This window comes from Peromyscus eremicus, chromosome 11 (assembly GCF_949786415.1).
Source record: "Peromyscus eremicus chromosome 11, PerEre_H2_v1, whole genome shotgun sequence".
Taxonomy (NCBI): Eukaryota; Metazoa; Chordata; class Mammalia; order Rodentia; family Cricetidae; genus Peromyscus; species Peromyscus eremicus.
This window is the reverse complement of record NC_081427.1, coordinates 73,026,321-73,050,020: the sequence shown is the minus strand read 5'-3', so window position 1 is coordinate 73,050,020 and position 23,700 is coordinate 73,026,321. Positions and strand designations below refer to the sequence as shown.

General features: G+C 40.4%; 1 protein-coding gene across 7 annotated transcripts in view; it reads left to right on the top strand.

Annotated features, from left to right (window-relative positions):
* Positions 1–4,246: 4,246 nt before the first annotated feature.
* Arb2a (ARB2 cotranscriptional regulator A) overlaps positions 4,247–23,700 on the top strand; it is a 464,203-nt gene continuing 444,749 nt past the window's right edge. For 3 of the 7 annotated variants that reach the window (XM_059276570.1, XM_059276574.1, XM_059276573.1), the window contains exon 1: positions 4,247–4,380. The gene's annotated coding sequence lies outside the window, so the exon portion shown is untranslated. Of the gene's footprint in view, positions 4,381–4,585; positions 4,708–23,700 lie in introns of those variants that run through there. The other 4 variants (XM_059276568.1, XM_059276575.1, XM_059276569.1 and 1 more) reach the window with 3 other exon arrangements.

Sequence of the window (23,700 nt, the reverse complement as noted above, 5' to 3'; positions counted from 1 at the left end):
TAAGATACATCAGGTTTGACCAGCCAAGACCCCCTGAAAGGTCTCCAGTGACACCATGGCCCAGATGATTCAACATCCAGAATGGTTTCAAGGCAACTGGCTCAGACGATACAGCCTCATGGACTACTCCATGATCCTAAAATTTTCTTCGTGTCCCCATAAGATACAGCGCCCCCCTCCAGCAGGAAGTAGTAAGAGAAGCTACGCCCAAATTCCCAAATATACCAAGCTGGCTTTAGAGATGGAATTGGCTCACTCCCCCTCTAAACCCAGACATATTGCTCAAAAAAAAAAAAAAAAGTGGTTAAGAGATTCTTGTGTCCCAAATCAGAAGAGCCCTCTGGTGTGGGACAGAGAAAAAACAATATTTTTATTTAAATCAGGTTGATTATAAATACAATCTCTTTCTAAAACAAAAAGGGGGATAGTTTAGATATGATAGGATGAAAGGGTAGATTAATGAACCTACTTTTAAAGAGTAACAACTTGTTTAAAATGTTTTGCATTGCTATAGATTTTAGTTTATTGATACAAATTTAAACTTAATTTTGTTATACTGTATATATATTTCTATTCTTGTTTGAGGTATTATGTTTATGTAACTCATTTAAAATTATAATGGATAATTAAAAAATAGATTAATAATTAGTCATCTATGATAATCATATTTGTAGCCATGTTAGTTAAGTCTTCTAGGTATACATAGTTATATTTCAGATAGATAGGTGGTCTTCAAACACTTCAAAGACCTACAGAATATGGCATTTAAAATGTTTTAAAAATTTAGACTTTCTGGACAGTGAGACATGTCTGCTCCTGACAGCACCGATTTACTTCAGAGAGGAGGATGGGCATCGAAGACACTCCATACGGAGTTTATCTTCACCTTGACAAAAATAGCCATTTGGGCAAGAAACTGTTCTTGCTTGGACTGCCTGATCAACTGGACATGCAGGACCCATACAAAGGTGACCACTGAACTTTGCTTGACAAAATGGTCCTTCAGGTTCCTGCTTTGCAGAGAAAACTGCCAGCAGACATTCTACAGGACACAGAGAAAAGTGAATAAGAGACTCTAGGCCTGTGGGCTGAAGACAGATGCCCTAACTTTACAAGAGAACTTTGAATGACTGTCCAGGCTGCCAGCTGTCTCTGTCTACCCTACAAGACTCCTAAAAGTTGCTTATATCCTTCTCCATTTCTCAGGTAGTAGTATATCCTTCTGAGGTCTTTGATGTGGTTAAAGACTAGATACTTACAATTTTCCTTAGTTATAATAAAAGATAAGTTAGATATAAAACCTTAAACTTACAAATATAAGATAGATAGGATCTCTTCTTTAATATTGTAACTGTAATTCTTGCTTGATAATTGTTTTGTTATATGTAATTTTACTATGTTAAAGTTAAAACCTTCCTTTTTAAGAAAAGAAAAGGGGAAGTGCTGTGGGATGGTCTGTATGTCAAGTGTGTTGCTGATTGGTCAGTAAATAAATCACTGATTGGCCATTGGCTAGGCAGGAAGTATAGGCGGGACAAGAAAAAGAATTCTGGGAAGTGGAAGGCTGAGAGGGAGACACTGCCAGCCGCCATCAGGACAAGGAAGATGTAAGGTACCAGTAAGCCATGAGCCATGTGGCAAAGTAAAGATTAATAGAAATGGGCTAAATATAAGAGTAAGAGCTAGACAATAACAGGCCTGAGCTAATGGCCAAGCAGTTTAAATAATGTAAGAGTCTGTGTGTTTATTTTATAAGTGGGCTCTGAGACTGGCGGGACTTGGTGGTGGGAGCTGGAGAGAAAAACTCTAGCAACAGGCTACTGTAATTCCAACAAGATATCTAGGTTCATGCAACACTTCTTTTGCTTTGTCTCCTTTTTCTTCACAGATTTATGGGCAATATTTTTGTGCCCTGGGGAAGTGGGAGTCTACTACTTAGGGGGCAGTGAAGGGAGGAAAAGCCTCCTTCTGTTTTCAGTAGATAACCTCATTCTTGATTGTTGATAATTTGGAGCATATGTATGAAAAGACTATTTTTCTATTGGTTGTTGTTATGGAAATACCAATTTCTTTCTTTCTTTCTTTCTTTCTTTCTCTTTTCTTTTTTTTTTTTTTTTTTTTTTTTTGAGACAGGGTTTCTCTGTGTAGTTTTGGTGCCTGTCCTGGATCTCACTTTGGACCAGGCTGGCCTAGAACTCACAGAGATCCGCCTGACTCTGCCTCCTGAGTGTGAGTGCTGGGATTAAAGGTATGCACCACTGCCGCCTGGCGGAAATACCAATTTCTTTTGCTTAATAATAAGTCCCTCTCAAGCTTACTGGGTTAAAATAGCAATGACCAAGTCTCTAATTATTTCCGTGTGTCAAGTGTTCAGAGTAGGACAGAGAGAGATTGACTGGTCTCTTTACAAAATTTACCTCACTGAAAGTCTCAGAAATTAAAGTGATGATTTCATTCCTGCATAGCTCTGAATTGTTAGATGAAATACTTGTTTGTGTCAATGGTCAGCAGTTTACTATTTGAGTAGGGCTTTATCTCGTATGACATTGGAAGGTCAAGCCACTCATCTTTTGATATAGTTCCTAATACTTATTGTTAAAAATAACTGCACTTTTATCCAAATTTCACTGTCTTCCCTATTCATTTTTCTTTTTTCCTCTACAATGCTATATTGAAAGTCCCATTTGGCTCCTCTTAGTTCTTGATAGTTTCAAGACATGCTTTATTGTGATGTTGGTGGAAGAAACAGTGGTTATGTATTTTGTCCAATGTTTTTCTCATGGTTAGACAAGGATTATTCATTTATAGGAGGTTTGTTTTGATTTTATATTTTTATGTGTATGTGTGTGTGCCTGTGTGAGCCTATGTGAACCACTTGTGTGCACAGGCTACTGGAGGTCAGTGGGCATGGGATCCTCTGGAACTGGAGTTATAGGCAATTGTGAGCCTTGGCACCTGATGTGAGTACAGGGAACCAAACTCAGGTTCTCTGGAAGAATAGTTAGTGCTCTTAACAGCTGAGCTATCTCTTGAGCCCTGCTGGTTTATTTTTAATGAACTTATTCACGGTTGTCAGCCTACCAAAATGAAAGTATGTTGCTTTCTCATGATTGAAAAAACCCTGTCTGAAGGACAAAATCCAAATTGCTTAGTATACAAAGCTTTTCAGAACCTTTTTTCTTCAGTTGAAAGTTCTACCCTGCAAATCACTTGAGCTCTAGCCTGAAATGGAATCTTAACAAGTCTTACAATGTTATGACTTCCACTCAGGCTTGTTCTAATAGGTTCTGTTTTTCCTCAAGAGCATTCCTTTATACTGCTACATTTTTTTTCTAACCCAAATTCCCCCACTTCCCATCCTCCTATCCTACCTGTAACTAAGTTTCTCCAACTACTGTAACAGTGCAGACATCAATTTATTCAAACAATGTTTATTGTATATTTTGTGACAGGCATCTTCTGGTTGAAGATACCTTAAAAAGACAAGATAAAGTCATTGCTCTAACCCAGTGAACATTTTAGTGGATTAGGAACACTGTCAATAGATCACACCGCCCTTTCTTTTGAAGGAGGCAGGAGTTGAGATTTAGTACAAAATATGGGAGTGAGGTACAGTATACTTTCAAGATTCCTGGAACCCCTTCTCTGGAAATACTACAAATGCAGGTTTGCTATCTGCTAGCCTTTCCTCTGTTACCTGAAGAGTCAGTCTTAGTTCTGGTCTCCAGTTCTTGCTTTGGCCTTAGTAGGCAAAATTATGGTTTCGGAATTAAATACAAATCAGAATAGCATATAAAAAAATTAAAACTATTTTCATCTATTGCTCACCCCTAATCCACCCATAAGAGAAGCATCTTTCAAACATGTTTGGAAAAACAGAACACCAACGCACTTCCCATTTGAGTCAGCCGTCCTTAGAATGTCAACATTACATTTCGGGGTAATTGCCGTCTTTCACACATAGGTAGGCCTCCTGGCTCGTCTTGAGTCGCACAGCCCGGGTGAAGCCACACAAGCAGTGAATCGGCATGCGGGATTCACTCAAGTCCATCCTCACAGGGAACAGTGGAGTCCTCTTCCAGAAGAAGGCTTTCGGACAGAGTCTGCACGCTAACGCCCAGCCTGAGCGCCTCCGGCACCTCGGGAACGGAGGCCGAGGCCCGCCCCGCCCATTTCCGGGTTGTCGGCGCTGCGGCCGTCGCATGCGTAGTGACGTCAACGTCCCCCGCAGACCCCGGAAGTGCAACTCGAGCTCGGTGGGGGCGCGGATCCCGAGAGAGAACGTCGCAGCGCCGGCGCGAGGGAGTCGGCCCAGCGCGCTGGAAGGCCCCGCCTCCGCCCGCCTACCCCCTCAGCCGTGCAGCTGGGGGCAGAGCTCAGGTAGGACCGACCGCGCTGGCCGCCTCTGCGCCCGCCACCGCGCCCCGCCACCGCGCCCCGCCACCGCGCCCCGCCACCGCGCCCCGCCACCGCGCCCCGCCACCGCGGCGACACCCTGGAGGCCGGCCGGGCCGGGTCTCGGGCGGGACGCTGGCCCCGGGTGCCCCAGGGCACACGTCGGACCTGTGTCTCTGACCTGTGTCCAAGATCTTCCGGAAGGGCTGCCTCCACCTGCCTCTCCAGGCCGGAGGAACACGTGTGTCCTGGGCGGCTAGCCTTGTGTCTGAGCCCAGGAGGCTCTGGCTGTCACCACAGACCTTACATACAGTAAGGGACCCTCCACTTACTGTATCGCAGTGATCTGGTTGAAGTGGTTGTTAGTTGTTCGTTTTTATACAAAAAGTGTTAACTGCTAAAGCTCTGGCATACGTTTCTTGCAAACATTAGAGTGTAGTTATAAAGTGCCCTCAAAGCTTGTATCGTGTGAACGTTGGTAGGATGTATACACTCTTTTCTAAGTTACTTATATTTGGAAGCAGACTTTTCTCCCACATCCTGTGCTTCTCGTTTTCCAAAGTGTCCATCTTTTGGGGCAAGTAACTTTTGTCTACGTGTGTTTGGGCTGCATTTTAAAGACAAATAGCATTGTCCGTTTTCCCTAAATCCTCAAAAAAGTTGCAGAGGGAAAGTTCTGTGGTCTGGACCTGCAACTACCTTGTTTTATTTGTTTTTAAATAGGTGCAGTGTGGTGGTGCTCTTAAAGTTCATGGTTTGGCTTTGCCTTAAGGCACTGTCAAAAGCGTTCTGTTTCTCCTGGTTCTTTATCCTTTCTTGAGAGGGACAGATGCCCTTACTCATTCTGAAGCTGAATTAGAGCACTCTTTAGGTGCTCAGTTCGGGTTTCAATGTAAGTGCTGCGATGGAGCTTTCTATAAACTTCCTTGTTTTAAACTAGGAGTCTGATCCCTTTAACCAGTGAAGCTGGCTGGAATGGGTTTTTGTCTGTGACTGCAGCAGCAGTTGTAAATGGTAGAACAGTATCCAGGCCAAGAGGGAAGTAGGATTTATAAAGCTGTGAGCATCAGTCTTTTCATTCATCTAGCCGTAGTGATGAGCCACCTTAGGTAAGTCAGGTAATGTCCCATGCCCAGGGAAGACAGTAGTGAACAAGGTAGAAAAGTCTGGTGTCCCTTTATTCTAGTGGGTGAAAAGCAGTCCATAAGCAAATGCATAAAAACTAGTGAGGATTGTAAGGAAAAATAAAGCAAGTGGAGGGGAGAGAGAATGATGTGAGTGCTATGTTAGAGAAGGTGGGCAGGCTCAGAAGTCTGAATGAAGTGGGGGACTGGATCAGTTATGGGGTATGTTCAGGTGAGTACAGTGACTCTGAGGTTGAAACATATTTGTTATCACTTGGAATAGTAAAGATGTACGGCTTACCAGTTTGGAAAATGAATATTCAGTTATTATGTTCATGAGAGATCATATTTGTTTATCACCAACTTAGCTTTGCGAGAAGAATCTAGGGTCAGTCCACATTAAAGGTGTTTCCGTGCTCTTTCTTGATCTCGAACAAAATTACCAATATTTAGTCAGTTAATGTAACATGTGTTGCTTTTGTTTTTGTTAGATTGAGTTTGTCCAATAGTGTCAATATTTAGTGAATACTTCTCCTCTCTGTACCAACTTTACTTTTCATTTACTTTATCACTATGGTAAGATGTACCTAACATAATACATTTTAATAATTTCAAATATTCCGTTCAGTAACACAGCATGTGTTCACACTGTTGTGTAACGATCATTGCTGTTTGTCTTTAGTACTTTTCATCTTCCCTAGCTGAAGCACTGTACCTGTTAAATACTAACTCCTCATTGCCAACTACCATTAGCCCCTAGCAACAATGGAGCTGCTTCTGTGCCTGTGACCACTGTGGGCACATCATATGAGTGTACTTATGCAGCATTTGTCCTTTTGTGATGGGCTTATTTAACTTAGAATAATGTCCCCAAGTTTCAGCTATTATTGCATATGTCAGAATGTCCTTCCTTTAAAAGCTGAGTATAATAATCACAGTATAAATGTATTACTTTTTTACCTGTTTGTTTATCTGTGGACATCAGGGTTGCTTTTACTTTTTGGCTACCGTAAATGCTTCTGCTGTGTGTATAAACATCTGTTTGTCTTACTTTCATTTCTTCTAGTTATAGATTCATAAATGAAAATGTTTCTTTACATGGTAATTTGGAATAGTTGGCATCTTGAATGTTCCTATCATAAGGTTTGGTCCTCAGAGAAGTGATATGGAGAAAAGTAAGTCCTGGTTGGAAGTTTTAGACCATTGAGGGCATGACCTTGAAGGGGACAGTGGAACCTTAGCCCCTTCCTCCTCCCTTTGCTTTTGCTTCTTGGCTAATAAATGAGCAGTTTGCTCTGCCATGTGCTCCTTTCTGCCCCCACCATAATGTGCTCTTTTCCACAGCTACAAAAACCATAGGGCCAACCAAAGATGTACCTAAGCCTCTAAAACTGGGAGCCAAAGTAAACCTTTTCTCTTTATATGTTGATTACCTTTGTATTTGTTATAGTGACGGAAGCTGACTAACATGTAATTCTGTGTCTACGGCTTTAAGGAATTGCCATACTGTTTACCACAACGACTCCTCGGTTTTTCTTTCTTACCAGCAATGCACAGTATTCTGATTTTCCCACAGTGTTGTGATTATTTCTCCACATCTTCACCAAACCTTTTAAAACAGTAATTGCCATTCTCATAACTATATAGTACTATCTGTAGTTTTGATTCACAGTCCTATGATAATTGGTGATGTTAAGCATTTGTGTGTGTGTGTGTGTGTGTGTGTGTGTGTGTGTATACCTTTTGGCCACATGCCTTCTTTGGAGTTTTTGGAATGGTTTTTTCAGTCCAGGCTGGCTTCAAACTCATGATTCGTCTGCCACAGCCACACACATTCTGAGATTATCAGCTGGCAGGTGTGGTAACCTTACCCAGGTTTTTGGGGAAAGTGATACTAGGAATTGAACCAATGCCTTATGCATGCTAGACAAATGTTACAGCACTGAGCTATGTCTCAAGCTTGTTCATTTAAGATCTGATTTTAATAAAACTTTTTGAGATTTAATTGATATTTTAAAGTATTGGGTTGCTTTTTAAGATGGCAAACTCCATATGTTTTCTTGCTTTTTAACCCCAAAGTTCTACAATAGTAAAAACCCTCAAATGACTAGGCTAGTTATCTACAATCATCCCATGCTTAGAAATTAAACAGAAACAAAAGCAAAACTGTGAAGTCTCTTTTGTACAGTGAACAAAACTTTGAGTATCAGATTGTGATGAAAACAGCCCAGAGACACAAAAGATCTCCCTGCTTCACTTTGTTGTTTTATTCTCTAATTGAAAGGAGGAGGATGTATTGATTGGCTGGTTGTACCTGTGAAGTAGATCTCCTTTGTTTGCTAGCTGAGAAGAGAAGGAAACAGAAGGCAAAATGATGAAGAGTAAAGATATGGTGGGTAGCAATAAAGCAGTCTGATGTGGTTAGAAGGACGGTGACAAAGGGGATCAGTAATAATAGATAGGGAGCTCCATGACTGCCAGGTCAGAGAGGACCCAACAACCAATTAATGAGAATAATATAGATTCACAGATTGGAATGGGATGGGGAAGAGGGTGAGAGAGTGCAAATCCCCAATCTCTTCTCAGCTTGTGGTTCTGAAGTAAAACTCTGAGTAATCCAAGGAGACCTGCTCTATATCAAGAAATATGTTTCAGTTTATGTGGTTCAATAGCCATTGTTTGGAAAGTATGAACTATGTGTAGTCCTGTAGAATAAGCTAAGTTCTTGAGAATATGTACTGCATGGTTTTTGTTTTTGTGACAGAGATTTAGTTGAGTACAACCTCCCCCCCCCCCCCCCCCAGATAGGCTCTTATATAACTTTGGCTGGCCTGGAACTTGCATGTAGATCAGGCTGGTCTCAGACTCAAAGAGATCCACCTGCTTCTGCCTCCCAAAAGGTGATATTAAAGAGAGGAGCCACCATTGTTGGCTGTTAAAATATTCTTATATGTAATGTTTAAAATTGAAAGAAGTATCTTACTGAAGAATGACTGAATGTCCACTAGGTTACAGTAACAATTTTTTTTTTTAATTTTGCTATTGGATTTTTTGTATGCAAGCATCATTTGTTAAATACTTTGGGGATAGTATACTTCTCAACTCTTTTGGTTACAAAGCTCATTTAAATCAACCATTTTTCTGTAGTTTAAATAATGAATGAAAAATTATGCCATAATTTTTGTTATCATTCTTCGGCTAACTGAAATTTATTAAGTTGTTCATGTGAGGTGACAGATGACTAACTTGGCTAAGGCTTTGCAGGTAAGTTACAAACAAGTTAGAGATAGCAGCGCTGCATTGGTTTCTCTACATCATTGTTCCCCCTTTTTTGGGGGCACTTTGGTTTGCAATATATGCAATAATTTTTGTTTCAGAGAAAATATTACTGTCAGGAGAGATTACCAGAGCAACAGCATTTATTGTATGTACAGTTCTTCATAACAGGTTTATATTTGGTTTAGGCATAATGTCGAGTCATGATGAATTCAGTCTTGATTTGTTCAGAGGTTATGGGGTGATAATAAGACTTGGATTGTGAATTGAGACCTCTTTAATAGCTCCTTAGAACAGTGATTACAACCAGTACCCAACAGTGTAAATATAAACCACTGTGGGAGATAGGTAGCATTCTTAGGCTCAGATCATGAACCTTCATCCTATGATGGTGTATAAGGAATGTCTGAATGTTCAAATGACATAGGAAGATACAGCATGAGCTGTCAGTAAAGGGATTTGGAGGACCTATATAGGTATATAGATAAGAAAGACCTAAGACCAGGAAATAATACTACATTTAAAAAATTTATTCATTTATGCCAACTAGTTTGAGGAAGTATTGATACTTCTACAGGTAAAATAGAGGCATGGTTCAATTTTTGCAAGTCAGTTTTGGAAATTACTTCTGACTTTTTTCTACTTTGGGATACAATTATTAATCTGTTGGGTCATTAGGGTTTTATTATTTTTTTTTATCACAAATATGTTTATTTTTATCCTAAATGTTGCTCAGCTATGTAGGAGAATACTAGAATATTATGTTCTATAATACTCCATAGAGCACATGTCTGTGGGCCCAGCTACTCAGGAGGATGAGGCAAGAAGCTTAACAATTTAGTGAGACTCTCTCAAAATAAGATAGTTTCCAAAAAGGGAAGGGGATGCAGCTTGGTAATAGACCATTTCCTTAATATTCTGAGGCCCTGGTATTAGTCACGGGTACTACAACAAACAGAAGTCTATATAGGACAGAGTTTAAAAGTCGAGGAACCTTAGGATATATTCCTATCTAATTTAAGTAAAGATCCATGATTTTGATCTCAAAAAAAGAAGTCCCCACTACAGGAGGCTTTCATTCTGTATAGTAGTTGTGGGACAGGTTACATCTGGCAGTGAACCCTGTCTTCCTGTTGGTTGCACTTCTGCTGTTGATGACCACAAGCTCTCACGACCTGCTTTTACTGCTAACTCCCCGATGTTTATAGGCATTTGACATTTTGATTCCCATACCATACAAATTTCAGCGTGACTACTGTTTGCTTTCTGTTTCTGTGGTTATGCCACACCTTCTCTTGCTTCTCTCCAGATACTTCCCGTGTTTGGATTTGACACTGGGTGCAGACACTGCTCTGAGCATGAAAGCTTATTGTCTCGACGAGATTCATATGTCTCCTGGTCTCCAGTGTCTCCTGTTTTCTTCGTCAGGATCATGGTCTTTCCTATGAGTTGAATTCTGGTCTGAAGTCTAGGTTTTGTTCTAGGACCAACAAAATTGATTTTGCTGGTGCCTGTGTGGATCTTTTCACTCTAGCATCAGAGCATTTTTTAAAAAGTCCATTTCCTACTCTTACAGAGTTATTGAGTACTTTTTTGTATATGATCAGTATATGAAGTCAGTTTGTATGATGTGTTTGACAGGTGCTTTTGATTAGAGCATTATTTAGAACCAGGAATTCATTCTTTTGAGACTGAGTGGTGGTGGTGGTGGTGGTGGTGGTGGTGAGAATTTTATGTGCATCAGGAAGACTACAAGAACTACTAAGACACTGGATAGTTCTGTTTTATCATTGAAAATAAACTGTTTAATACAAGCTTATTTATTCTGAATATTCTTCTTAGCAAGAAACTTGCATATGTGTTTGTGTTTTTAACTGTTTTAATTAAAAATGTAAGGTTTCTTACTCCCATTTTCATTATTTTTCTCTCTTCTTAAAATGAATAAAGATTCTCAGCTAGGTCAACTCATTACTGAAAAATACCAAATTTTATACTAATTTTTTATTGTTTGTTTTGAAATCTAAAGGATGTTAAAGATACCATTTCTGTTTTAGCAAATCTGAAGGAGGCTTCTTCCTTGCATGGAACATAAATTACTGTTGAATTGGAAAATCACTAGGCAATTCAGTGCTGATGAGAACTAATGAATCTGGAAGCCTAAGTGACATTCACTAGTTCATTAAGGATTTAAATATATGTTGCCTATTGCTGTGTAATAAATTATCCCCAAATTTAGCAGCTTGAAGCAAAAGCCTGTATCATCTCACACAGCCTCTCAGTGTCAGAGACTTAGGAACCTTTTGGCTGGGAAGCTCTGAATTAGAAGCTCTGATGAAATTAAGATGTCAGCCGGGGCTGCTTTTGTATATAATTTGGGTCTGTAGGATCTACTCTGAGCTCACTCACGTGGCTATTGGCTGGAAGCCTCACTTAACATGTGCGGTTCTTGATAGGGCTGGTCATAATATGGCCTTCCCAAACCTAGTCAACTGAGAAAGAGAAGAGGAGAAGGGGGAGAGGAGGGGTAAGAGAAAGAAAGAGAGAGAGGGAGAGGGCAGGAGCAATGGATGGATATAGGGAGGGAGTGCCCCAAATGAACACCATGGTTTTTTGTAACATAAATCAAAGATATTATGCTATCACTCTGTCTGCTATTATTGGTTACACCAGCCAACTCTTAGATGGTGTTGGAAGTTATGACTCTTAGGGGACATTTGGGAGGAGGATACCATGGCCCGGCCCCGATGGTTCACATGAAAGGATGATAAACAGTGCTGGTTGCTGCGCTGGTTACCGTGTGGGAAGGTCACGGTCACGATAGAACCCAGTGCTAGTCTTTAGATCTTTATTAGGCGGGAAAGGAGGGGGAGGGGAAAGAAGAGAGCCAGGCCTGGAGAGAGAGAAAGGTGGTGGTGGGGGGAGGGAGGGAGCAGAGAACAGAAAGAGACACAGATTGTGTGACCACCTGCGCATGCTTAGTCGCCAGTGCCCCTTGATGACTTAGACGCAAGACCCTGCACTGCGCCTGTGCAGGAGTGAGGGCAGGATCCCAACAGCATGTCTGTCCCATATACAGAGAACACTTACCACTTCTTGGGCCCCCCATTTGTCTCATCTGATTATTAAAGCACTTCAAATCAAGAGTCTCATTATAAAATATCAAATTCAGGTGTGAATGACACCACTTGGGATTAGTTCCTTATGTACAGCTTTTTGATTATAAGTCTTTTTCGCTTGCTTTCCTATACTTCTGACAGCCAACACACAATGGAGGGGATGGGTAGAATAACGGCTTGTTTTTTCCTTGAGTCTTCAACAAATTTTAAGTCACATTTTATTTGTGTGTGTGTGTGTGTGTGTGTGTGTGTGTGTGTGTGTGCGTGTGTGCGCGCGCGCGCGCGCGCGCGCGCCTTCTACATTGTGTGGATGTCAGTGGAGGGAGGTTAGGGCACAACTTGGAATCTTTTCTCCTTTCACCATGTAGATACCAGGAATTGAACTCAGGTCACAGGTATGGTGGTGGACATTTTTACCTACTCAGCAGTCTTGCCAACCCATGTGTTTGGGTCTTAATTTGTAAAGGTTACTAAGTGGTAACAAGCAAAGGACAACACATTATAAGAAATATTGCCCACAATTCCTCCAAGAAACGAGAGGCATGCTTCCCTATGCATGGTTACAAGAGAAATACCAAGTTTTGGTCTCCAACCAGAGCCAGGAGTGAAGAAGTGTTGAGAACCACATCTGTTATTGGGGTAGCCTCTGGCAAGGCAAGGAAGAACAGACTAAACTGCTAAGGAGTGTTAAGTTTGAATAGTTAGTTTGAATAGTTCTGGTGTGCTTTGGACTGGAGGACTGATCTTTAGCTGACAGTCTCTCATCCTGAGATGATTTAGGGCCAGAGAAACATTAACTTGATATGTGTAAGTTAGAGAGGTAGTTGGAGGTATAAATGGGATTGGTGTGATCATACGCAAGTAGAAATTAACTGGCCCTGGGAGGAACAATCTCCCTCAGAGTTAGTAACATCCCATTTTCAAAACTCCACAAAGTAGAAAGAAATAAGATGTTGTTAATGTAATTGGCTCTGTGATGAATGGATGGTAGATAGATAAATATGACACCTAACAAAATGCAGGACATTACTGCAGGCACTCTTGTTCAGATGGAGGAGAGTGGGGAGTACAGAGGAGTCTCTGGTTCCTAGCAGTTCTGAAACTGATGGACACATAGGATTGCTCTTCAACTTAGGCTTGGGATATGACGTGAAAAACACTGTGACTGACTTACAAAACAACAGAAATTTATTGCTCACAGAAGTGGACAATATATTTAATACAGTTAACTTACCATCATAATTTATAGACCACAGTGTACTGCAGTGTAAAGGTGGTTTTCCTCTATGGTGTGACTGACTGGAGCCATAGCTTACTAATAATTCATTCCAAACCTTGTGAGTAATTTCTGTGGTTTTCCGTTCCAACCTTTTATGTTGGGGTGTGTGTGTGTGTATGTGTGTGTGTGTGTGTGTGTGTGTGTGTGTGTTAGAGACTAGGCATTTTAGGTGTGTAGTTTCTTAGTCTGCTTACTGTTAGTATTTTTCTTTTCTTTCTTTCTTTTCTTTTTTTTTTGGGGGGGGTGGGGCAGTCCAAAGTTCTTTTCATTGTTTTATTTTCTCTTTTAAGTATCAAATATCTTGTGAATTCTGTTAAGATAAGTTGTGTTGTGTAATACTATTTTAACTGTGTAAAAGTGTGTTACATTTGTTTCTGCTACTTTTGTTAATGATGCAAAGATGTGTTACATTTGTTTGATTAAATAAAATTAACCTGGGGTTAGGAGGCTGAGTCAGCAACTAGCTGACAGGAAGTGGTAGGGAGGAACTAAGTGTAGCAAGGGTTCTTAAGTGGGGGCTGAGCAGGATGGCCCCTTTTTTGGAGACTCTCGAGCAAGGAAAGAAGGTTAGCTATTTGCTATTCAGCCTCTCTGAGCTAGGAGGATTTCACCTTGACCTTTGAATCCCGAGTTCTATAGAAGGATAGAGACTTAGATAAAGTTTCCTCTAGCAGCCATGATAGAACTGGTGCCTAACTGCTGCTGGTAGCTGAGGAGTGGCAGTTACCAATTGGGAGAACAGTTGCTTAAGATGCAGCCACTGTATTGAATGAAAAACAACACGATTGCTTTAGATAGAGGCTACATGCAAGCAATTTATTGAAATAAATTGTATGTTGGGCTCTTGCTAAGCTTACTGGGAACCATGAACTTAAGGGTCCTAGAAGTTGTGCTGCCGATGTATCTGTGGTGTGCATGCTTGTGTGTTTCCATGTTTACTTGTGTGGGTGCATATCTATGTGCAGGTGCATGTGTATGTGGATGTCAGGCAGAAGACTGGCTTTCTTGAACCCAGAGTTTACTGATACAGCTAATTTAGCTAGCTAGACTTGCTCCAACAATTCCCTGCCTCTGCTACTTGAGTACCTGAATTACAGGCAGGCGGCCAGCCTGACTAAAGTTTTCATGGCTGCTTGAGATCCAAGTTGCAGGCCTTTTGTGTGCATGGCAAGTGCTCTGCCCACTGAGCCTTCTTCCTAACTCTCAGGCCTTGATTTGAGTGGATGAATCCCAGTCCTGAGTGCTGCACACTCATTCTGTCCAAAGCAACTTAACAGAACTCACAAGATATTGGATCCTAGTCACTTACTAATGTTAACACATTTGGTATTATATTCCAGTCCCTGAATTTGGAGGACCTACCTTAAGGCCTTTCATCTGACTGGTATTGTCAGATACTACCTTTGTCGTTGTTGCTACAATTTTTTTTAGTTAGTTTAAACATATGTATGTATGTATGTATGTATGTATGTGTGCATGTATATGCATGTGTGAGTGTGGATGCATGTTTGCCTTGGCATGTATGTGGAGGAGGTCAGAAGGCAACTTTCAGAAACTGGTTCTTGCTTTCTATGTTTTAACTGCAGTTTCTCTTGTACTTCATACCTCAGGCCAGCTGGTCCTTCCTCTGGCCAATTTTCCTGTCTTGATCTCCAGCTTATGGTAAGGAGTGGCAGATGGAGGCTAGCATATCTAACTTTTTAGGTTGGTTTTAGGGATAGCCACTGAGCCATGCCTCTGGCCCCCAAGGCTTTAGAGTTACACGTCAGCTTCATCTTTGGTTCATGTGGTTTTGGTCATGTCTAAGATTTGATCTCCTCAAAAGACAGCAATTTTACCTAGTTTCTTTTATGGAGTGAACTTCTAGTACATTTTATTTTGCAAGCTCTTTTAGGTCCACAGCAAATTTAAGTGAAAAACACAGAGAGCTCTCATTTTTCTACCCTCTTTGTGCACACAGTGTGTCCTTTGTCAGTATTCTTTGCCTCACCTACCTAGGCATACAATCCCTACTTAAAAAGCTGCCTGTGCTACATTTGCTACAATCAGTGTACCTGCACCAGTACATCATCACCATGACTATAGTTTACACTGGTGTACACTCATGTTTTGCATTCTGACGTTTTAAAAAAATTTGAGATTATAATTACATTTCTACCATCCCTTTCCTCCTCCTAAACCTTCCCATATAACCCCTCCATTCTCTCCTTTCAATTCATGGCCTCCCTCCTTTTTAAACTAATTTTTATCTGATGTGTGTATGTATTTGTGTAGATGTGTTTATTTCTATATAAATTGTTGAGTCCATATAATGTAAACTTGTGTGCATGGTTTCAGGGCTGTTTAGCACTGGACAACAAATTGGTATTTGCTTCCTTGGGGAAGATCACTTTCCTTCTTCCAACTTTCCTCAGTTGCCTGTAGAGTTGAGACCTCATAACCCCCCAGCCCTTGAAATTGCTTTGGCATGTTCATCAGTATCTTCTTTGTTTAGCTCACTATATTGGAGAGAATTGACAGAGGAGTATCTTCTGATATTATGATGATACACAGCCTCATAGTCAAGTATCTGATCATCTGGCTCTTACAATCTTTCCATACACCCCTGCACAGTGTTTCCTCAGCCTCAGGTGCAGGAGTTGTTTTGTGGATGTATCCATTGGGACCAGGCATCACAACTCTACATTTTCATTGGTGGTGGTTTTCTGTAGTGGTCTCCATCTGTTGCAAAGAGAAGTTTCCTTGATTATATCTGTGGATATAAGGACAAATGCTTGTATATTGTTAGGGATTGTGCTCACTTAGCAAATTAGTGGTTGTTGATTCTTCCTTAGTAACTATGACTCCATTAGCACCGGCTAGTTAGCTAGGTTTCCAGTACCAGGCATGGTCTCCCTGTTATTGAAAGGGGTTTTAAGTTCAGTTAAAGAGCTGTTGCTTACCACCAAGGTATGTGTTAACACTACTGCACCCTTAGGTTATCATTTATGGTGGTTCTTGATGTGGTTCATAGGTGTCATAGATAGTTAGGACTGTTTGTTGCTTCCTTCCTTTGGAAGCTTGGATGTTGCTTTCTGGTACTATGAAAGATAGTCCTTGGGAGAAGAAGCATTGAGATCAGATTCAGCTCAGGGGCCTCTGGGCCCTGTGTCTGAAGTGCATAGTGTCTTCAGCAGTAGAGACTTACCTTCTACCTCTGGGGATATCCAAAGGCAACAGCAATAGACTATATGTTTTGGGGATGTCTAGGACAGCCCTGGCCAATAACTCAGAAGAGGACTTCTCATGTCTGGTTTTGTTTTTTTGTTAGGTGGTCTTTGGCTCTTGTAGGGAGCACTGTCAGCTCAGATGGAAAAAATTCATTAAGCTACATATGTGTATTTATATACTGTATCCTGTACATTATAGGCTTTTTAAGATTTAATACTTAATAGTATGATTCCTTTTGACTTTTCAGACATCCTTATTGTTATTTTACCCACCTCCCTCCTTCTGTATTTTCCTCCCCTGGTTCCTTAAGGAGTCACCCCCTTTTCCAGTTTTCCCTATGAGATTGTGTGTATCCTGCTACTCCCGTTTACCCTCCTCCCACCTCCTTCTGTATTTACCTCTAAGGGTTTTGACCAGTGTATGCCATCCATTCATCATCCTAGTATCATTCAGAATAATGTAGATTGCTTTCTGCACTAGTTTGTCTGTCCCGCCCTCCAGCTGCTAGCAACCAGGTATCTATTTTCTGTTGTCGTAATTCCACATTTTCTAGAATATCATACAGTTGAATCACTACAGTGTGTAGCTTCTGTAGATTTTCTTCTTTCTTTAGTCTTTTCAAGTTTAAGCTTCCTTCTTCTGTGTCTTTTCATGGCATGATGGTTTTTGTAATCCATTTTCTGTTGAGGTGACAGGTATAGATAGCCCAGGTAAATGATAAACATAGGGAGATATGTACGTGCTCACAGTTGTAGAGTCTGAGAAGTCCTGATAAAAGCCTCATTGCTGCATCAGAACATTTCAGAAGGGCAGGAGAAGCATGCACACACAGGACCCAGAGAACTTAACAAGCCTATTGTTACTAACTCCTCTGGTAATCAATTCATGAGGCTCTCTTTTCATGACCTAATCATTCTTTAAATGTCCCACCTCTTAATACTGTTGAGTATTAAATTTATTTTTCCCTTTTTTCATATTTTTCCTGTGGTGATATATTGTGTCCCCAAAAATATTTTGTACCCTAATAAAACTTATCTGGGGTCAGAGAGCAAAACAGCTACTAGATTAGACATAGAGGCCAGACAGTGGTGGCACACATGCCTTTAATCTTACCACTTGGGAGGCAGAGATCCATCTGGATCTCTGTGAATTCAAGGCCACCCTGGAAACAGCTAGGCATGGTGACACACACCTTTAATCCTAGCACTTGAGATCTCATGTCTTTGCTTGGGAAGGACACATGCCCTTAATCCCAGGAAGTGATGGCAGGAAGCAGAAAGGTGTATAAGGCATGAGGACCAGGAACTAGAGGCTTTTAAGCTTTTAGGCTTTTAGCAGCAGTTGAGCTGAGATACATTTGGATGAGGACTCAGAGGCTTCCAGTTTGAGGAAACAGGATTGGCTGAGAAGTTGGCAAGGTGAGGTTAGCTGTGGCTTGTTCTGTTTCTCTGATCTTCCAGCTAAGTTTTATTAGGGCACACAATATTTTGGGGGACACAATATATCACCACATTTTCCCTTTTATTGAAAATAGCCTTTTCTCATACGATATATTCTAATTATGTTTTCTCCTCCCTGTACTCCTTACAGTTCCTCCTTGCTCTTCCCCTCCCCTCCAGATCCACTCTCTTTCTGTCTCTCATTGGAAAACAACAGGCTTCTAAGGGATAACAACCAAACACGACAATATAAAATATAATAAGATGAAGCAAAATATAACATATTGAAGTTGGACATGGCAACCCAACAAGAGGGAAAGAGTCCCAGGAGCAGGCACAAGAGTCAGAGACCCACTCATTCTTACAGTCAGGAGTCCCATAAAAATATGAGCTAATAGCTATAATATATATACAGAGAACCTGGTGCAGGCCCATGTATGCCCTGTGTTTGCTCATATGTGCCTTGCTTAGTTGATTCAGAGGGCCTTGTTCTTCTGGTGTCCTCCATCTCTTCTGGCTCTTATGCTTTTTCTGTCATCTTTTCCATGGGACTCCCTGAGCTCTGAGGGGAGGGATTTGATGGAGACATCCCATTTAGACTTGCTCTCTGTGTAATATCTGGCTGTGGGTCTCTGCATCTGTTTCCATATGCTGCCAGAGGAAGCCTTTCTGATGATGACTGGATAAGGTATTGATCTATGAGTATAGCAGAATATCATTAGGAGTCATTAAAAAAATTTTTTTTTGACCAGTAGTATTTAGATTTACCTTAGGTCTCTGGACTGTCTAGCTTTTGGTTCTTACCTAAGCAGTGTCAGGTATGGGTTCCATCTCATGGACTGGGCCTGAGGTCAAATCAGATATTGGCTGGCTACTCCCGCAAGTTCTTTGCCACCATTGTCCAAGCATATTTTGTAAGCAGGACAGATTGTAGGTCAAAGGTTTTGTGGCTGGGTTGGTGTCATGTTTCTCTTTCAATAGCCTGCAGAGTGCCTTCCTGCACCAAAGAGACTGGAACAAAGGGCTGAGGGCTCCCTGTAGGCACCACAACTTCTCCATGTTCAATGAGGTGTGTGGATGGTGTTCTTGGCAATAGGGTCCCGGATGTCAGTTTGCAGAGAGCAACATTTTATTTTAGCACTCCCTTGGCCAGCAACTCAATTGAGTGTAACCTAGTCCTGCCACTGGAAGCCTTGCCTAGCTACAAGAGAATGACAGTTCAGACTTGCTAACAATCCTCATTACTAGGAGTCCACATTAGGATCACCTTCACTAGGATTCCTCCATAGGTTTCCAAACCACCCCTCAAATACCTCCCCGTACTTCCAGCCATCTCTCCCTACACCCTCCCTCTCCACCAGATCTCCCCCTACATCTGATCCTCATGTTCTTTTCCCTACTTGATCGAAGTCTGCCCATTAAATCTCTTTCCCCTCCCAGGGAGATCCCTGTGTGCCCCCTCCCTCTTTACCTAACATCTCTGGATCTACTGATTATAGTTTGGTTATCATTTACTTAATGGCTAATATCCCATTATAAGTGGATACATGTCATATTTGTCTATGTTTGGGTTACCTCATTCAGAATTTTTTTCTAATTCTATCCATTTACCTGCAAATTTCATGATGTCATTTAAAAATATTTTTTATTTTTTGTTCATTGATGTTTTGCCTGCATGTATGTCTGTATGAGGATATTGGATCCCCTGGAACAGGAGTTACAGACAGTTGTGAGTGCTGGGACTTGAACCCAGGCCATTTGGAAGAACAGCCAGTGCTCTTAATTGCTGAGCCATCTCTCCAGTTCCCATGTCATTTTTTTTTAGACAGCTGAGTAATACTCCACTGTGTAAATGTACCACATTTTCTCTATCCATTCTTCTGTTGAGGGACATCTAGGCTCTTTCCATCTTCTGGCTATTATGAATCGAGCAGCAAATGAACATGGTTGAGCAGGTAGGTGTCCTTGTTGTAGGATGGAGTATTCTTTGGATGTATACCCAGGAATGGTACAATTGGGTCTTCAAGTAGATTGATTCCCAGCTTTCTTAGGAACAGTTGTATTGATTTCCATAGTGACTGTACGAGTTTGTACTACCACCAAAGTGGAGGAGTGTTCTCCTTGTTTCACATCCTTACCAGCATGAGCTGTAACTTATGTTATTGATCTTAGCCATTCTGACAGGTATAAGATTGAATTTCAGAGTGGTTTTGATTTGCATTTCCCTGTTGTCTAAGGATGTTGAACATTTCTTAAAGTATTTCTCACCTATTGGAGTTTCCTCTATTGAGGATTTCCTGTTTAGATCTCTTCTCCATTTTTTAATTGGTTTATTTGATTTGTTGATATCTAGTTTCTTGAGTTCTTTATATATTTTAGATATTAGTCCTCTATCAGATGTGGAGTTGGTGGAAATCTTTTCCCATTCTGTAGGCTGCCATTTTCTCTGATTGCCAGTGTCCTTTGCCTTAGAGAAACTTAGTTTCATGAGGCCCCATTTATTAATTGTTGATCTTAGTGCCTATGATAGTGGTGTTTTGTTCAGAAAGCCATCTCCTTTGCCAATGATTTCAAGGCTATTCCTCACTTTCTGCTCTATCAGGTTCAGTATATCTGGTTTTATGTGGAGGTCTTTCGTCCACTTGGACTTGAGTTTTGTGCAGGGTGATGAATATGGATCTATTTGCATTCTTCTACATGAAGACATCAAGTCTGACCAGCATCATTTGTTGAAGATGCTGTCTTTTTTCCAGTGCATATTTCTGGCTTCTTTATCAAAAATCAGATATCCATATGTATGTGGATTTATGTCTGGGTCTTTGATTCAATTCTCTTAATCAACATGTCTGTTTTTATGCCAATACTATGCATTTTTTTTATTACTATAGCTCTGTAGTACAATTTGAAATCAGGAATAGTGGGACCTACAGCAGTTCTTTTGTTTTTCAGGATTGTTTTAACTATCCTGAGTTTTTTGTTTTTCCATATGAAGTTGAGAATTTTTTTTCAAGGTCTGTAAAGTATTGTGTTGAAATTTTGATGGGGATTGGGTTGAATCTGTAGATTACTTTTGGTAGGATGGCCATTTTTACTATGTTAATTCTACTGATTCATGAGCACGGTAGATCTTTCCATCTTTTGATATCTTGTAGAATATTATTTTAAGATGTGTTACATTTGTTTATGCTCTGGCATACTTGTTTTAATGATGCAAAGATGTGTTGTATTCTTTTATGTTGCATTTGTTTAACTCTGTAAACCTGTGTTACTGTGCCTGTGTAAGACACCTGATGGTCTAATAAAGAGCTGAACAGCCAATAGCGAGGCAAGAGAAAGGGTAGGCAGGGCTGGCAGGCAGAGAGAATAAATGGAAGGAGAAATCTGGAAGAAGAAGAAAGAGCAAGAGAACAAGGAAAAGAGGAGGATGCTAGGGGCCAGCCACTCAGCCACACAGCCAGCCATGGAGTAAGAGTGAAAGTAAGACATATAGAAGCAAGAAAAGCCTAGAAGTAAAAAAGCCTAGAGAGAGGCAAAAGGTAGATAGGATAATTTAAAGTTAAGAAAAGCTGGCAAGAAACAAGCCAAGCTAAGGTTGGGCTTTTATTTATTTATTTTAAAGATTTATTACATATAAGTGCAGGTCTCGTTATAGATGGTTGTGAGCCACCATGTGGTTGCTGGGAACCAAACTCAGGACCTCTGGAAGTCCTGTGCTCTTAACCTCTGAGCCATTACTCCAATCTAAAACTTTTTTTCTTTTTTTTCTTTTTTCTTCTCCAAAACAGGGTTTCTCTTTGTAGCTTTGTGCTTTTCCTGGAACTCACTCTGTAGCCCAGGCTGGCCTCAAATTCACAGAGATCTGCCTGCCTCTGCCTCCCAAGTTCTGGGATTAAAGGCATGTGCCACCACTGCCTGGCGGGCTTTTATAAGTAATAGTAAGACTCCATGGATTTATTTGGGAGCTGGGTGGTGGCCCCCCCAAAAGAGCAAAAACAGTGAATAACAATATCTTCTTCAGTTTCTTCAAAGAGTTCATGTTTTTAATCATCCACATCTTTCACTTGCTTGGTTGGAATTACCCAAAATATTTTATAGTATTTGAGGCCATTATGAAAGATGTTATTTCCCTGATTTCTTCCCAGTTCATTTGTAGAAAGGAGGGCTACTCATTATTATTATTATATTCAGTTACTTTGCTGAAAGTGTTTATCAGCTGTAGGAGTTCCCTGATGGAATTTTTAGGGTCACATATTTATACTATCGTATCATTTGCAGATAATGATACTTCTGCTTCTTTCTTTCTAATTTATATCCCCTTAATCTTCATCAGTTGTCTTATTGCCCTATCTAAGACTTCAAGTACTATATTGCATAGATATGGAGAGAGTGGACAGCCTTGTCTTGTTCCTGATTTTAGTGGAAGTGCTTTAAGTTTCTCTCCATTTAATTTGATATTGGCTATAGGCTTGCCGTAAATTGTCTTTATTATGTTTAGGTATGTCCTTTTTATCCCTAATCTCTCCAAGACTTTTATCATGAAGAGGTGTTGGATTTTGTCAGCTGACTTTTCTACATCCAATGAGATGATCTTGTATTTTTTTTCTTTCAGTTTGCTTATGTAGTGGATTGCATTTACTGGTTTTCTTGTATTGAATCATCCCTGCATCTCTGGGTTGAAGCCTGCTTGTTTATTGAGGATAGTCTTTTTGATGTGTTCTTGGATACAGTTTGCAAGTATTTTGATTGAGTATTTTTGCATCTATGTTCATGAGAGTAATTGGTCTGTAAAACTCTTTGTTGGGTCTTTTTGTGGTTTCGGTATCAGAGTGACTGTTGTCTCATAAAATGAACTGGACAATGTTCCTTCTGTTTCTGTTTTGTGGAACAATTTGAGGAGTGTTAGCATCAGCTCTTCTTTGAAAGTCTGATAGAATTCTGCACTAAAACCATCTGGCTCTGGGCCTTTTTTGGTTGGGAGACTTTTAATGACTGGTTCTGTTTCACTAGGGGTTATAGACCTAATACAATTGTTTGTCTGATCATGGTTTAACTTTGGTAAGTTATCAAGAAAATTATCCGTTTCTTTCAGAATTTCCAGTTTGGTGGAGTTCAGGTTTTCAAATTATGTTGTTAAGATTCTCTGGATTTCCTCAGTGTCTGTTGTTATGTCCCACTTTTTATTTCTGATTTTGTTTATTTGCATATTCTCTCTCAGCCTTTTAGTTTCAATAGGGTTTTTCTAGCTTTTCTCCAAGAACCAATTGTTTCATTGATTGTTTGTATTGCTCTCTTTGTTTCTGTTGCTTTGTTTCAGCCCTCAGTTTGCTTATTCCTTGCTGTCTACTCCTCTTGTGTTTGCTTGCTTCTATGTTCTAGAGCTTTCAGGTGTGCTGTTAAGCTGCTAGTATGAGATAACTTTATTTATTTTTTAATGTATGCACTTAGTGCTGTGAACTTTCCTCTTAGCACCACTTTCATTGTGTCTCATAAGTTTGGGTATGTTGTGTATTCATTTTCATTCAATTCTAGAAAGTCTTTAAATTCTTTATTTCTTTATTGACCCATTTTTTCTTTCAATGGACAGTTGTTCAGTTTCCATGAGTTTGTAGGCTTTCTGTTGTTTCTGTTGTTGAGATCCAGTTTTAATCCATGGTAGTCTGATAGGATACAGGGAGTTATTTCAATATTCTTGTATCTGTTGAGACTTGGTTTGTGTTTGAGTATGTGGTCAGTTTTGGAGAAAGTCATGTGAGGTGCAGAGAAGAAGGTATATTCTTTTGTGTTTGAGTGAAATGTTCTGTAGATATCTGTTAGGTTAATTTTATTTCTCTGTTTAGTTTTTGTCTTGATGACCTGTCCAT